A 14488-nucleotide genomic window follows, 5' to 3' on the forward strand; every position below is an offset into this window, starting at 1 on the left:
TGTTAAAAGGAGCATTGAAATAAACTCCAGTGCCAAACATCTACTAGCAAAAATTTTTGAACAAAACCAGGCGGAGAGCCGCAAATACAATGCCATACTTAATGGAATTAAAACAGAAGAAAACAAAAGTGCTCTTGAACAAGTCACAGAGATGCTCCAAAATGAATGCTTCATGCACACAAAAGAACCAATCAAGGCAATATGTCTGCAATCTACAGCAGCAAACAAGCCAATAAAACTTGAATTTACAGATGAAAACACCAAATGGGAGTTTATGAAAAGAGTACACGCAACCCAGAGAGGAAATAACATCTGGTGCAAGCTTGATGAAAGCAAAGAAGTACGTGAATGACAATATGAACTAAGACAACACATTAAACAAAAAAAGGCTGAAGACCCATCTAGCAACACTCAATACCGAATAAGAAACATGAAGATTCAGTCCAAAGAAGAGTCGGGGGAATGGCGAGACCTGAACACAACAGAGCAAGTGCCAAAGACGGTTTTAACCCGTCATTCAACCTTGTAAAGATGTTCACTGCAAACACTAGATCTCTTAAAGGCAAAACTGAAGAATTAACTACAGAAACATACGACTTTGACATAGTTTGTCTGACAGAGACCCACATTGACTAGAGCATCTATAGCCATCAAATATTTGACTATAACAATAAAAATATATACAGGAAAGACAGAAATGTACATGGAGGAGGCGTTTTGATTGCCATTAGTGATTCATTCATTAGCAAGAAAGTCACAACAGACGCGAACAAAACCAAAGATGAAATCTTATTTGTTCAAATACATGAGTCAATTTTAGTTGGGTGCTTCTATCGTCCACCAACACACAAAGATATGACTATGTTAAATAACATAATAGAAGACCTCTCACAAAGATTTCCTAATGACCACATTATATTAACTGGCGATATGAACCTTTTCTGGTATTGATTGGCTAAATATCACTATAAAGCCACAGTCACAAGACCGTGTTATGAGCAGAGAATTCATAGACTTACTAGCTCAGCACAATCTTCACCAGCTCATCACTCAACCCACACACATACATGGTAATACGCTTGACCTGATCTGTACAAACCAACCTGAGATGATCCAGTCACATGAAGTCATATATCCTGGTCTTAGTGATCACTTTATTATAAAGGCCGAGATCAAAACTGCATTACCAGTAAAACAATTTCCAACAAAAGTCATCAAGCTTTATAGTAAAGTGGATCTTGACAGGTTTGAGTTAGTTATGAATGATACCAAACATAGACTAAAAGAGATGGATGATGTCAACAAAATGTGGACATTTTTCTCAAGAACCCTTAAAAATGCTATCAATGATTTTGTACCAAAGAAAACTGTCGAGGACCGTCCAAAAACTGAACCAGTTTGGTTCACCAAAGAGAGTCGTAAACTAGTCACCAAACAAAGGCAACTATACAATCGTTTCCGTTGCAGTGGTGACCCATTTGACCAAAAACAATACACTAAAGCACGCAAAGATACTAAAGCAGCAATCAGAAAGATAAAAAGAGATTACATCACAAACCGAATCTGTAAACCACTATCAGAAGGCAACTGCAAACCATTCTATAGACACCTAAAAGGAATAAAAAACACAAAGAATCAAATTATGTTAAGAGATGAAAGTAACTTTCAAACAGATGACCCATGTAAGTGTGCGATAATGCTTAACACATACTTCCACAGTCAATTCAATAAAAACCACTCTCTCGCAGAAAACTGTACTGTCAACGCATTCACACCACCAAAAATAGATATCTGTGGAATAATCAAGCTTGTCAAGGACTTGAAGGGGGGTAAAGCACCTGGTCGAGACGGAATACGTAAAGAAGACTTGATGATTGACATAGAACAAACATCATACTGTCTTGCTACCATATTTAATAAATCTCTCGAACTAGGAATACTCCCAGAAGAGTGGAAAATTGCCAATGTAACACCAATCCATAAATCAGGTACAACTGAAACAGTTAGCAACTACAGACCAATATCGCTTACCAGTATCCCATGCAAAATCCTTGAACACATAGTGCTGAGAAACTTACTAGCCAAGGTAGACAAGATTCTTCACAATCGACAACATGGGTTCCGGCAAGGACTGTCATGTGAGACACAACTGTGTGCAACCCTTAATGACATTCTCACCTCTGTTGATCAACAAAAAAGCGTCCACGCAGCAGTCCTTGACTTTGCAAAAGCCTTTGATCGGGTACCGCATGCACTCTTAATGGAAAAACTGTCAAAAACAGATATAGATGACTGCATAATGAGTTGGATACATGACTTTCTACTTCATAGATCTCAGTGCGTAGTACTTGATGGCAAAGAGTCCAACTTCCTTCCAGTAACGTCGGGAGTACCACAGGGGTCGGTACTTGGCCCAGTGTTGTTTCTGCTCTTCATTAACGACCTTCCTGAGTGTGTAACTTGCTCAGTTTCACTTTTTGCAGATGACACACTGCTCTACCAAGAAATATCAACTACCGGAGATATCGATAACTTCCAACAAAACCTAGATGCACTTGGAAGATGGGCTACCAGATGGGGAATGGAATTCAATGTCAACAAAAGCAAGATTGTCATATTCAACAACACAAATAACGAACCCGCACCAACATATACGCTGAACAAAATAGCTTTAGAACAAGTATCCAACTCCCGTTACTTAGGGGTAACACTGCAAGATGACCTAAGGTTTAACAAACATATAGAGACAAAAATTACCGCTGCTAAAAAGCAGCTTGGTATGGTCTAACGTGCTCTCTTCCGGGCTCCGCAAAAGGCCAAACTCTTAGCTTATAGGTCATTATGTCTACCCTATCTAGAATATGCATCTGCAGCTTGGGACCCTAGCAATAAAGGTGAGATCAAAGATTTAGAGCTTGTACAGAACCAAGCTATCAGGTTTATTGCAAACCTGAAAGGTACAAGAGGCATAAGCGAGGCTATGGACAAGCTAGGAGTGATCCCACTACAACAAAGAAGACAACAACAAAGAATGAGGCTACTTATGAGAGTACTAAGCAAAGAAGATATACATCCTGCACTCACAGAATCTTATGACAAGCTCATTACCATACCAACAAACTTTATACAAACTAGATCTCAAAGACACGGAGTTCCAATCACTCTACAAACAAACAGGTCACTCTTCCACAATAGCTTTTTACCAAAGACAATACGAGACCTTAAATTGCAGACTTCTATGTAACATTAATTCATAAATTCTAATTATGAAACCAATTACTGGAACATTGTTTTACAAAGAAAAAAAAATCCATTTGGGTCTAATTGAGGCACGCCCCTTACATCCCTAGGTGGTTTAGCGTGAAGAATCCTACGAGGTAATACGAGGTAACAGCTATGGAAGGTCACGAATACACCGCTCAATCAAAGGAACAGACTACTGAGATTGCTACTAATAATTTATGTACGAGAGATAAGGGTGTAGGTGCACAGTGCTATTGCTATTCTATAAACTGCAAAAACCGCAAGAATGGACTTTTAAAGGAAAAGGCATGACATTTCACAAGTGAGTCACTTCTACTACTAGTTCTGTTACTATTGCTCAAGTCTACGACTACTAATAGTTGTGCTACTACTAGTTAGTACTGCCACTAGTTAGTTCTACTACACTAGTCACTGGGTGAGTGAGAGTCGATCAGTGTCACTACTGAGTGTACGAGTTTGACTGTATTTTGTCGGTGATTAGATAAATTTATAAGCTAGTGAGTGAAATGTTCTTCCTTCAGAACGAAGGTTTTTTATTATTTAAATTTTGAATTTTTTTTAAATTAATATTTTGGAACTACAACCCATTAGGTTATTTCTAAATATTTATATTTGAAGGAAGTGTTTGTCGTGCTTATAATATTATTTATTGTTGTACCTGGATCTAGCTAGCAGTAAGGAGATAAGAGTAATAATACTATTGTTATTACTACTGTTGCTAACTAACTACTACAGTTTCATTTTAATTTTTAGATTTCCAAACAAAGCAACTGAGAACTCTCGTTATTTACAATGGTATCGCAACCGCAGAAGAGTGAATAAGCCTGATCCTTGAGCACTTATCTGCAACGAACATTTCAATGATCCATGTTTTAACAGCAGGTTAAAACGTTCGACTGAAGCCATTTAAAGGTACTATTTTTCAATGTTGAATGATACTTTTCAATGATTAAATTTAAAACCATATTGTCAAGCACAGTGCTGCAAGGTTGCTCAACTTAAAGTAGCTATATCTAAAAAAAATTTAGAAACCTCAAACAGCACCCAAAACAGTGACAGCTGCCACAGCAAGTGCCTATGAATATGTCTGCAGCTTAGCAGTTGTGTGATCTGTTCTCTGTGATTCTTCATCTTCGTTTCTGGGATTTAATGTCCAACGCATAAATTATGCTGTCCTTTTTATCAAATGTTAACTGTGTAAATGTTTTTTTCATTTCCTAGTTGTTGTAATAAAACTACATAATACTCCTGCAAATCATAAATTCCAAATTGATAGCAATAACTTGCAATTTAGAACACCAAACATCTTTTTGGAACAAAAAAAATCAAAAAAATCGATTTAAATCTAATAAAATCTAATAAAACAATAGAAATCGATTTTTTTGATTTAAAAAAAATCATCGATTTTCAACAACCCTGCCTACAACACAACAGGGTAAAACATGGTGAATCTTTTCATATCAAATAACGGTAATGTGAATTTTGTTGCAAGTCAACCATTAAGCTTTATGCCTAGGATGGGTGTGAATGACTTCCAGTGAAAATTGCTACATTTTCATTTTACATAGCGATATGGTAGCATTTTGAGCGGTTTTATTTTCATTTATTTTATTACTTGTATGGTTGTTTATTATGGGTACTATGTTTATGTGAATAAGACATTCATTTTTGTTGATTTTATGTAATTGTTATAATTGATGCTTTTGTTTAGGGGGTTGGAATAATAATCCTACTGTTACTCAGTTTAAGGCTACCTCCGCAAACTTATCATCAAATGTGGTGCAGAATCAGATGCTAGTAAGACAGGTAATGTTACTGCTCAAAACGAGATTCTCATCATACTGGCTACTCCAGAAGTTGATCAGTTTGTGGAACTCAATGATTTCAGATGTCAAATTTCTGTTATAGGTAACAGTATAGTCTATATAGCTGGCTACATTGTGCAAAAGCTAACTAAAGTGCTGTCGTGACATTGGCCGTCAGTTGCTGGTTACCACTAAGTCAAATATCCAGTACCGACATCTCTATACTCTACTCAAGCTACAAAACAATGGAGGATTGGTGCGTCCATCAGACGATGTCATCAGGATCCTGCTAGTTGCAGATCAATACTTTCGTATTCATACAAAGCCAGATCCACTCCATTGTGTGGTGTATTTTATCAGTAGTGTAAGGTCTAGTGATGTGTTATGCTTTGGGAAACACCTTACGGATACGGCAGATGGCATATCCAACCACTACGTCATTGATGAAAAACTTTATTCAGTCGTTTTATGATCTCCGACAGCATCATTATGCTAAAATCCTGCACTCAAACTGTAAGGTGCATCTTTGTGGCATACAATACTAAAGTGGTACTTTTTAAAGGCCAGTAACAATATAATCACTGTAATATTCATCTGCAGCTGTTGTTGTGCTGTTATTCCTAATCTAATTTAGTTCTAAGAAACTGATGCACCTTGGCTCAATATCCACTTCTATACAAATCTCCTTTTACACAGTTTCTGTAACGTGTATGTATAAGTTTAATCATCTGATTACACTAATTCCTGCATTTCCTTGTTTGCATTATTTTGATTATTCTCTATTACAACGGTTTTTAATTTCCGTTTAGTTGTTGCAGTAGTTCATTCCATCTTTTACAGATACTGTATTATACATATCATACATTCATAAGCTATTATCACTTAAATCTTGAAAACAGTTTCTGTTTTGGCAGCATACCTATGTGTTGTTTTTATCGAAATGCTTCATGTGCTAAGTTTTTCCATATGCATTTATGCATATGTAATATAAATTTTAATATAATGGAACAGTTTGTTATTTGCCTGAATATATCGTTTGCTGGGTTTATGCATTTGTAATACAACAGTTTGTATGAGTAACATGGTCCACGAAAATCTATTATACATCTAATTATCATTTGATATATCCTACTCCATATGTTATAAATAGGTTTTCTTCTATCAGGGCACTCTAAACGTTGTGTAGGAGTAGCTTTCATTAATGCCCAGCTGGAAAATAACTATTCAACATGTACATTTCTGTCATTTTTCACCGTTTGTTTACAAACGGTACTAGCATTCGATTAGCTCTCCAATATGGCGCATACGTTTACGTATTATTATCAACGCAAAAGTCACGTGATTACCATTCCAGGGGTTTTAAGTTCAATGTGTGAAACGATACGGCTCTGCACGGTGCTACACGGCAGGTGACGACTTAAAAGCTAGGATACATGGTCACTGCAGTGCGGGAGAAAATAGCGGACATGAGAAAAAACAGCAGACAACAGCTTGCTTTTGACGGATTAGAGTTAATATAATAAATGCCATGTTCGATCTTAGTATTAGTGGCTGGCCAGTACCTAGTTGCAGACTATATTCCACCTAAGATAACTGGTTACAAATAATACACCAGCTATATGTAAGTTTATGATTAAATAACTACTAATCTAGAATGTTTATGATTAAAAAAACATATGTGGTGTAAATTCTAAAAGAAAACATGTTTCCAATAGTTTGCGAGAGCGTTAGTGCAGCGCTCTCAATAATGTTAAAGATCAGACAACTCCCGTAACACGCTGCTGTTGTCACTTGAGTTCGAACAGCAGAAATTGTTATGAATTACATAATTAGTTGGTAATCTTCTGAAGCGTAGTTGTTGGTGCTATCAGAATTCAACATCTTCATCACAAAAGTAAGTCTAATTCAGAAAAATGCTCAACTGAACAGACACACACAAAGATGTGCAAACACACATATTACGATAATTACATTTAAAAATCTACACATATAAATCTCAAAGCTTGTCAGTTGTCATTCGGTGTCTGTCCAGCGGTAGCGATTAAAATCTAGTAATGAAAAATCTGTATCGCTGAAGATTTGATCTCGGAACCTCTCACTCACAAGGTAATAAGCTAACCCATTCAGCTAAACGAGATGCAAAGAATTCCTCGGCGATATGAGTCATTATCTGGGTTGCTCTCATAAAGCTTGCTCTCATGGTTCTTATTAGTGAGTTTAGCAATACGAATATTAGCTTACTCAAAATGGCCATTGGCAACCACATTACCTGCCACTGTTTATAAGCTGTTTTTTAATACCCGTGCAACTCCAAACATTCAGTAGTGCATATATAAAGCAAAGTAAAATATATGTTGCTGTTTCATTAAAACTATAACAATACTGAGTACGGTTATTCTAGCAAAGTGCATTTTCCATTTCTAAAAATGCTTTCCAATAAGTAAGATTGCCCAATCTAGGAGCGGATTCTCACTCTTGTTCTTACAGTAAACCTACACTCAGCACTTTTGTGAAAATAACTGAAACAAGGGAGTTGTGTTTTCTTAATCTACGATAGCTAGTGCTATACAGGCTCGTGTTCCATTTAATCACAGAAATGGAACCATACTGCATGACATCTTCGATGGTAATTACTAACTCCCAAAGGAAGGAGTCCGCAGACTGCGTCAGTGAGGAAAGCTGTGTGCAGATGGAAATATAACATTCTAATTATACAAATCAGGACTGCTTCAGTGCTTTTGTCCAAGTCAACCTTATCATTTCTGAGAAAACTTTAACTATGCTCAAAATCTCTTTTAAACATATGAGCGATTAGCAAATGAGAGATGCTTAATGGTAACTGCAAGAGACTAGTGCATGAGTTTAGTTGGTAACGAGGTTTAGTATCTTAGTGTCTTTAAAGATTCTGATTTCGGTCCTTTTATTAGGATATAGGGACAATCTAAAAAAATGGAATAGATATTGGAAGACTTACTATAAATAGCCACAGAATAGTAAAAAAGAATATAAATATATGTATACAATAAAGTATAGGCTAAAAGTCAGCATAAAGTGCTCAATACTTAGGTAGAGTTTACTATAAATTTGGTAAGAACTTTATTAAAATTTGGGTAAACATAAAAATTACTAAAAGTTTACTAAAAGTTTCTAAGAATTTCATCTGATGAGTTTCATATTTTGTGTAATATGAAACTTTTAGTAATTTTGATGCTCGGGCAAATTTAAAAAAAAGTTTTTACCAAATTTATAAATATATGTATATATAATATTATATATGCATACATATATATGTACATGCATATATATATGTACATGTAATTATATACATATATATACATACATTTATATTCTTTTTTACACATATGTATATTCAAATGTAGATTGTTTCCTAACCCCGGTTAACCCATATGGGTGGTACCTTTTGCTCTAACTCGGGTCTTCTACCAGAAACCTGGGAGTTTGAGCACTTGCCTCAAGATCTTAGCTGAACTCCCAATAGCGCACTTTTCTGCAATTCACTGCAGAGTTGATTGCTGATACCGGCAGAGTTGATTGCTGCCGGTATTTGGACAAGCCACAACTTATGCGCAAGTAATATTGTGCCCAGTGCCCCAATGACTACTGGAATTAGTTGTTCTTACATCCCAGCATTTTTCAATCTCTTCTCCAAGAGGGAGATATTTCTCCACTTTTTCTTTGTTGGTTATATCGTAGTCATTGGGCACTGCTATATCTATTATAATAGTCCTCATGTTCTCCTTGTCCACCACCCCTATATCTGGTTGGTTTGCTCGGACATGCTCGTCAGTCCGAATGTAGAAGTCTCACAGGGTCTTAGCGTAGACACGCTCATTGACTTTACCAGGAGCTTTCCACCAGTGTTATGGTTTATTAAGGCCATACTCATCACATAGGCTTCTGTATACAACACCTGCAACATGATTATGCTGCTCAGTGTATGCGTTTCCGGCTAGCTGCTTGCATACACTGATGTGTTGAATGGCCTCAGGTGCATCTTGTAATTTTTAGTAACTTAAAAGAAGGATATGAATGAGCTGAGTCAGAGATGCACGTAGTATATTGCCGACACTGCTGTGTGCACTTCAACTTACTCAAGGCTAAGAGGCTTTACTAGACACCTTGGTAATACCTATTTATATTGCCAAGCCCACATTTGTCCGAGCAATTTATCTTGCATCTTCTGTGATTGGAAATCTTGGCTGGTTGGGTGTCTGTTTTCATCAAATATCAAACTAATGAAGTCTCTATGTGGGGAACCTTTTATACTGTTGTGGTTTTTCCAGGATGGTCTACTTCAGCACCCTCTTCTTTTTCTTGGCTGCAGTCGACAGACAGCAAATGTGACATAGTTTATCCAGTGTTGGGGTAGATATCAGGTCATTCCTGAGTAATGAAGACTGAGTGTTAACAACTCTCCACCTAGATATTCCTAATCATAGAAGTTCCTTATGGTCAATAAGGTGCCATCTTAGTCTTAATCACACCTCAGAGATCACAAGAAGCCTGAAGAACTCGGACTAGAACTAAGCTCTCCGATCAGAATGCATTATTTCTGGCGTGTACGCAGTGAAGCACTCATCCAGTATAGAAGCCAATATGGTAGCCTTTCTATCCAAAATCAGGATAGAATTCTCCTGCCTAATAAAATAGTCTCATTAAAAAGTGGCCGAAAGTGTAATGCCATTTTTGCTGTATTTGTAATTAAGAATATTATTTTTCTCTAGCAAAAATGATATCTTTTATGCTTGAGTTCTGTTCTAAAACAAACCTACTATGTATTATAGCCACTTACACGTACCTACTGCTAGCGTTGATTTCACTGTAAGAATGAATTCTTTTGTTGTTGTGTCATCCAAAATATTGTATATTAATGACAATAACCATGTTAATCATTTTATTACGTATAAATAAATAGTACTTGAAACAAATATTGCTGTTTGAATCAAAACAAAAACTATTCATAAATGACGTACCATGACAAGTTTGTGGCATGTTGACCAAATACGTGTTAAAATTTACTATTTGAGTTTTTATACTACATCGTGTTTTATTCAGTCATTTTGGACCCTGAATGTTAATATTTCTATGACAAGTTCAGCATGATAGCGACATAAGACATGAAGGTTATACAACTTTACATTATCACCGATCAATATGCAAAGTTCAGCTACCCAAGCCTTTGGTCCTCAAAGGCCAGTGACCGGCCATCAATGTGCATGTGCATTAAAACAGCTAATGGAAGTTCTCAGCTTCTGCTTGAAGAACCAGTTGAACCTACAAAGATTAAGAGATGCTGTATCATCCAAAGTCATGTACCCTATGAACACACATTACTGTAAGTTGGTAGTATATTGCAAGATCGTTGAACTAATATTCCCAGAACTAGTTTTGATGCAAGCTGATTAATAGTGGGATAATCAATGTCTTCCATAAGCTAACTGCAAGCTACAATATCTTTGCAACATTCAAGATTAGACTTGGAGTCAAAAATGAGTCTCAACCTATATGAAGCTATTGAAAACTGAGATTTTAAATGCAATACGCACAATTAGGAACTCACATTGGAAAATTTTCGATATTTTGAATTTTTAGTTTCCAAACCAAATAAATAAGATTGTAGCAAACACCTTGCAGTTAGAGTTGCAACTTTAATCAATTGTAGTATTAAAAATCATAGTTTAGGTTGGTATTTTACATTATTGTATATCAGAAACATATTTTACATTCTTGAATCATTTAGTTTATTTATTTTATAATATGTATTAAAGTAATGTTTTAGAATTAAATTGCTATTTGATTTGCAAATGCCATGCATTTAAATTATTTTAATATTTCTATAAGTCAAGACTCTTTGCTATGCAGCAAAATGGGTTCACTCTGGTAATTTGATTAAAAAACTTCAAGAAGTCCAGATTAGCTTAAACCTTAAAAAATCACTTCTTGAGAAAAAAATTCAAATATGTGTCCAAATAAAACAAAACTCTTAACTAATTAAATTTATATTTTCTGCAGTCTCAACCAGAAAGTTAAGTTAAAGTTAAAATCCAAACCTTGAATGTCTCTTTTTGTTGTTTCAGCTAACCTAGCTGCTAATTAAAAAAAAACTATCGGAAAGGTCACCATGCACATACAATTTGTGCAATATAATACTCACATAGCAAGAGTGTTAAAATAAAAACTAAGGACATACTAAAATAATATGTTTTTAAAGAGTAATATAATAAGCTAAAATTACATGCAAATGTTAGAAAAGCTTGTTAACAGCACAGTGACAGCCAAAATGCTTTCTAACTTATTTTGCTTCAATTGCTGCCTCAGCCATTCCAAATAAATAGAAACTCCATTATTTGACCACGGACTTCCTTTACTACATCTGTTGTACTTTTGGTCATATTTTACATTTGGTCTCTAGAAGTACTGAAATCAGGTTAGAATACCTACTGAAGTGAGTGTTAAAACTCTTAACACCATTAATATGTTACTACCTTTTCAAATAAAATATATCAGGAATAAAAAACCAGTGACAATTTTTTTAAAGAGTTTTTAACCTGAGATGTAAAAATAGAAATCTGAAAGCATCACATTAATCCCTACTGTAATAAGACCCATGCCACGTGGTTGGATGTTAGAAAAATGAATAGCATCAAATGTGATTTGACCTTTGACATACAGCCTAATGGTCAGGCACACTACGATTTACTCCGCTCAACCATCTTGCTGCCCGTTGGGAATTATTGTGCACATAGTTATTACAATTGATGATCTCTCACGATGCACCGGACTACCAGGGTACTACTTGTGTGGTTTGCATTGTATTATGTATTGTATTATGTAACACCCCCTTACATCTCCTTAACAACTAGAGTCAATTAGTAATCTGGCTTCCTGCAGTCATTAATAAAGCCAGCATACTTGTAAGTGAAAATACATGTGTAGCGTCTGTGTGGAAACTTGTAATTGTTTCTTTAAACCACAAGCTATTTTGGCTCTAAAACTGCAGTAGAAATGTCCGTGAAGGTATCCGAGTTAATCAAGACCTATGAAGATGGTAAAAGCGGTGACTTTACTACTGGGTGGATAAGCTAGAGTTGGTGACTAAGCTTCTAGGACTTCTAGGGTACCACTGTAAATAAACTTGTGTAGAGTTATATTTTAGTTTAAAACTTTGTTTTAGTGCTATAATTGAAATAGGCTTTCTCAGATAAAATATATCAAGAATTTATCCAAAAATTAATAGAAGCCAGTGACAGTTTTTTATTTTTTCTAGGAGCTTTTAACCTGAAGATTTTTACCGCATACAATGTGCAAGCAACAAATTAATTTTTGCTGTAATAAGAGCCATGTCTGTCTGTCTGTAGCCACAGTTGGACGTCGGGAAAATGGATTGTACCGCACAAGATTTGAACTCGAACATTCAGTTTAATAGCCAGCCACCACTCAACCACTGCCGCACATCTCAATAATGTTGCACATAGTTGTTGCACACGACGATCTCTCATGATGTACCAGACTTCTAGAGTGCTACCTTAGATAAGATTGCAAAGAGTTACATTTCCTGTCTAGAGGCCAAATTAGCCGCTTTAAAATACCCACCTAAACAAGTTTTAAGAAGGGATATTCCAAGTTGTCACTGGCAGCGATACTTGTGAAAGAGGCTTTTTGTTCAATTGAGCCACAACGCGGTTGAGACAGTCGTTCAGATCTGTATTGATCAAACTTTAAAGGTGAAGTCATCTGAAGGAATGTGTCTTGTCGTATGAGCTCTGGTTGGCTTTCTTTTTCAAAAACACTCGAAGAGGATATGTTATCGAGCTCTGTGAGATCTTCAATTACATCGCATCTGACAGGACTTCTTTGTCGTCGTCGCTGTTTTTGTCTCAAGATATGCTGAAGTAGTATTCTCTCTTTGAGTATACTACGTTGTTTGAGGTAGTATCTCACCTGCAATTCTCCTTCTGGGCGATAAGTCATTTGAGCGGCTATAAGAAGAACGATAGCCAAAGCAAATATCGTGACAACGACCACTATGTAGATCATCGCTCCTACATCATCATACAGTTGCCTCTCATTGCACATCGCCAAAGTTTTATTTATCATCGTGCATAGAGCTTCTAGATGAGACAGATGCAGATCGTAGGTAGAGTTGTGAGCCATATTACAAATAGGCACTCGTAAATCGTCACAGTTATATGGCAAGATTGTTTTCCTGTGGCTTTCTGCCATCAACACACGATCCCTTTGCAAAAATTCTTCTTGTAACTTGTAACAGTGAATCGCCACAAATCTTGAATCGGATGTAAATCAGCCTATATAAGCTGGCTAAGTAATTATACAGATGTATATGTATATACAGTTTGTGCTATCCTACTGACAATTGGCTAACTGATTTTCTTCGCAATCCTCCTATAAACAGCGAGGATATTTGAATTAATGAAACTTCCATTGATTTCGCGCTCTAAATGGTGGACTCAAAGGAAATTGCCTGACAGCACTTCTAAGAATCCCACACGAAGGAAGGTTCTATGACAAGCTATATGTCAATGCCTTAGGGACCAAAGGACAATGAGAAAAGGTCTATAGATCTGATAGCATGCTTCTTGCTCCGAAGGTAGTAACTGGTAGGCAACAAAGCTGTGCATGGCAAAACAATTTTGTGTGGAATTGATTTAATATCGTTGAAATCTTAGAATTTTCAATTTAGTAATGCTAGAGTAAAAAGCTAGTACGTAAATCCCTTGACAGAAAATCAGTAGCAAAAATGATTTGCTGTCTGAGTAGATAATGTCAATTGGCTTGTGTAAGCGATAACATTATTGCAATACAAAGAGCCTTACAGCAGCGCCCTTGACTCTAGTATGTGGAGATTAAACAATATAAAATTGCTTGGCAAACAAATATCAGATAATGATTGTATTTTGTACTTACCCAAAAGATGCACTAAACGATTGTACTGCTAATTCTTTTCTTTTTTTATCAGCAACTATAAGATATGTACCTAAGCTTAGTACGCAGTTTCAAGTTGTTCTTGTATAAATTTTTATTTTTGTGTTTATGACACAACGTCACAATACCATGTTATTTATTAATTTTTGTGGCACAAAAAATCTTGTATTTTGTGGCATCGTAAGCATTTTATAGATGTATTTTCCATATGATGCCACAATTTGAATGAATATTATATATTCAAATGAATTGATACAAACAAAATAATAACTTCCTGACTGAGTAGCTTTGTCAATAATCCATATACACGGCCTAAAAATGAACCCAAGTGAGTTTAGTGTTGAATAGAAGACAATTTCCAAAGCTGTTTGTCTGCATAAAGTTTTTAAGCTGATATGGATTACTCAATGTACATAGATGGTCGAACACTTACTTTGTTTATCAACTCATTGAGA

The 14488-nt window shown here is 35.9% G+C and overlaps 1 long non-coding RNA gene across 1 annotated transcript; it reads left to right on the forward strand.

Annotated features, from left to right (window-relative positions):
• The first annotated feature begins 3265 nt into the window (after positions 1 to 3265).
• LOC137405702 (uncharacterized) lies at positions 3266 to 6087 on the forward strand. Its single transcript, XR_010979796.1, has 4 exons — positions 3266 to 3565; positions 4018 to 4176; positions 4976 to 5070; positions 5173 to 6087. It is a non-coding gene; the product is annotated as an uncharacterized lncRNA (long non-coding RNA).
• Positions 6088 to 14488: the final 8401 nt, after the last annotated feature.

Source organism: Watersipora subatra, chromosome 10 (assembly GCF_963576615.1).
Source record: "Watersipora subatra chromosome 10, tzWatSuba1.1, whole genome shotgun sequence".
Taxonomy (NCBI): domain Eukaryota; kingdom Metazoa; phylum Bryozoa; class Gymnolaemata; order Cheilostomatida; family Watersiporidae; genus Watersipora; species Watersipora subatra.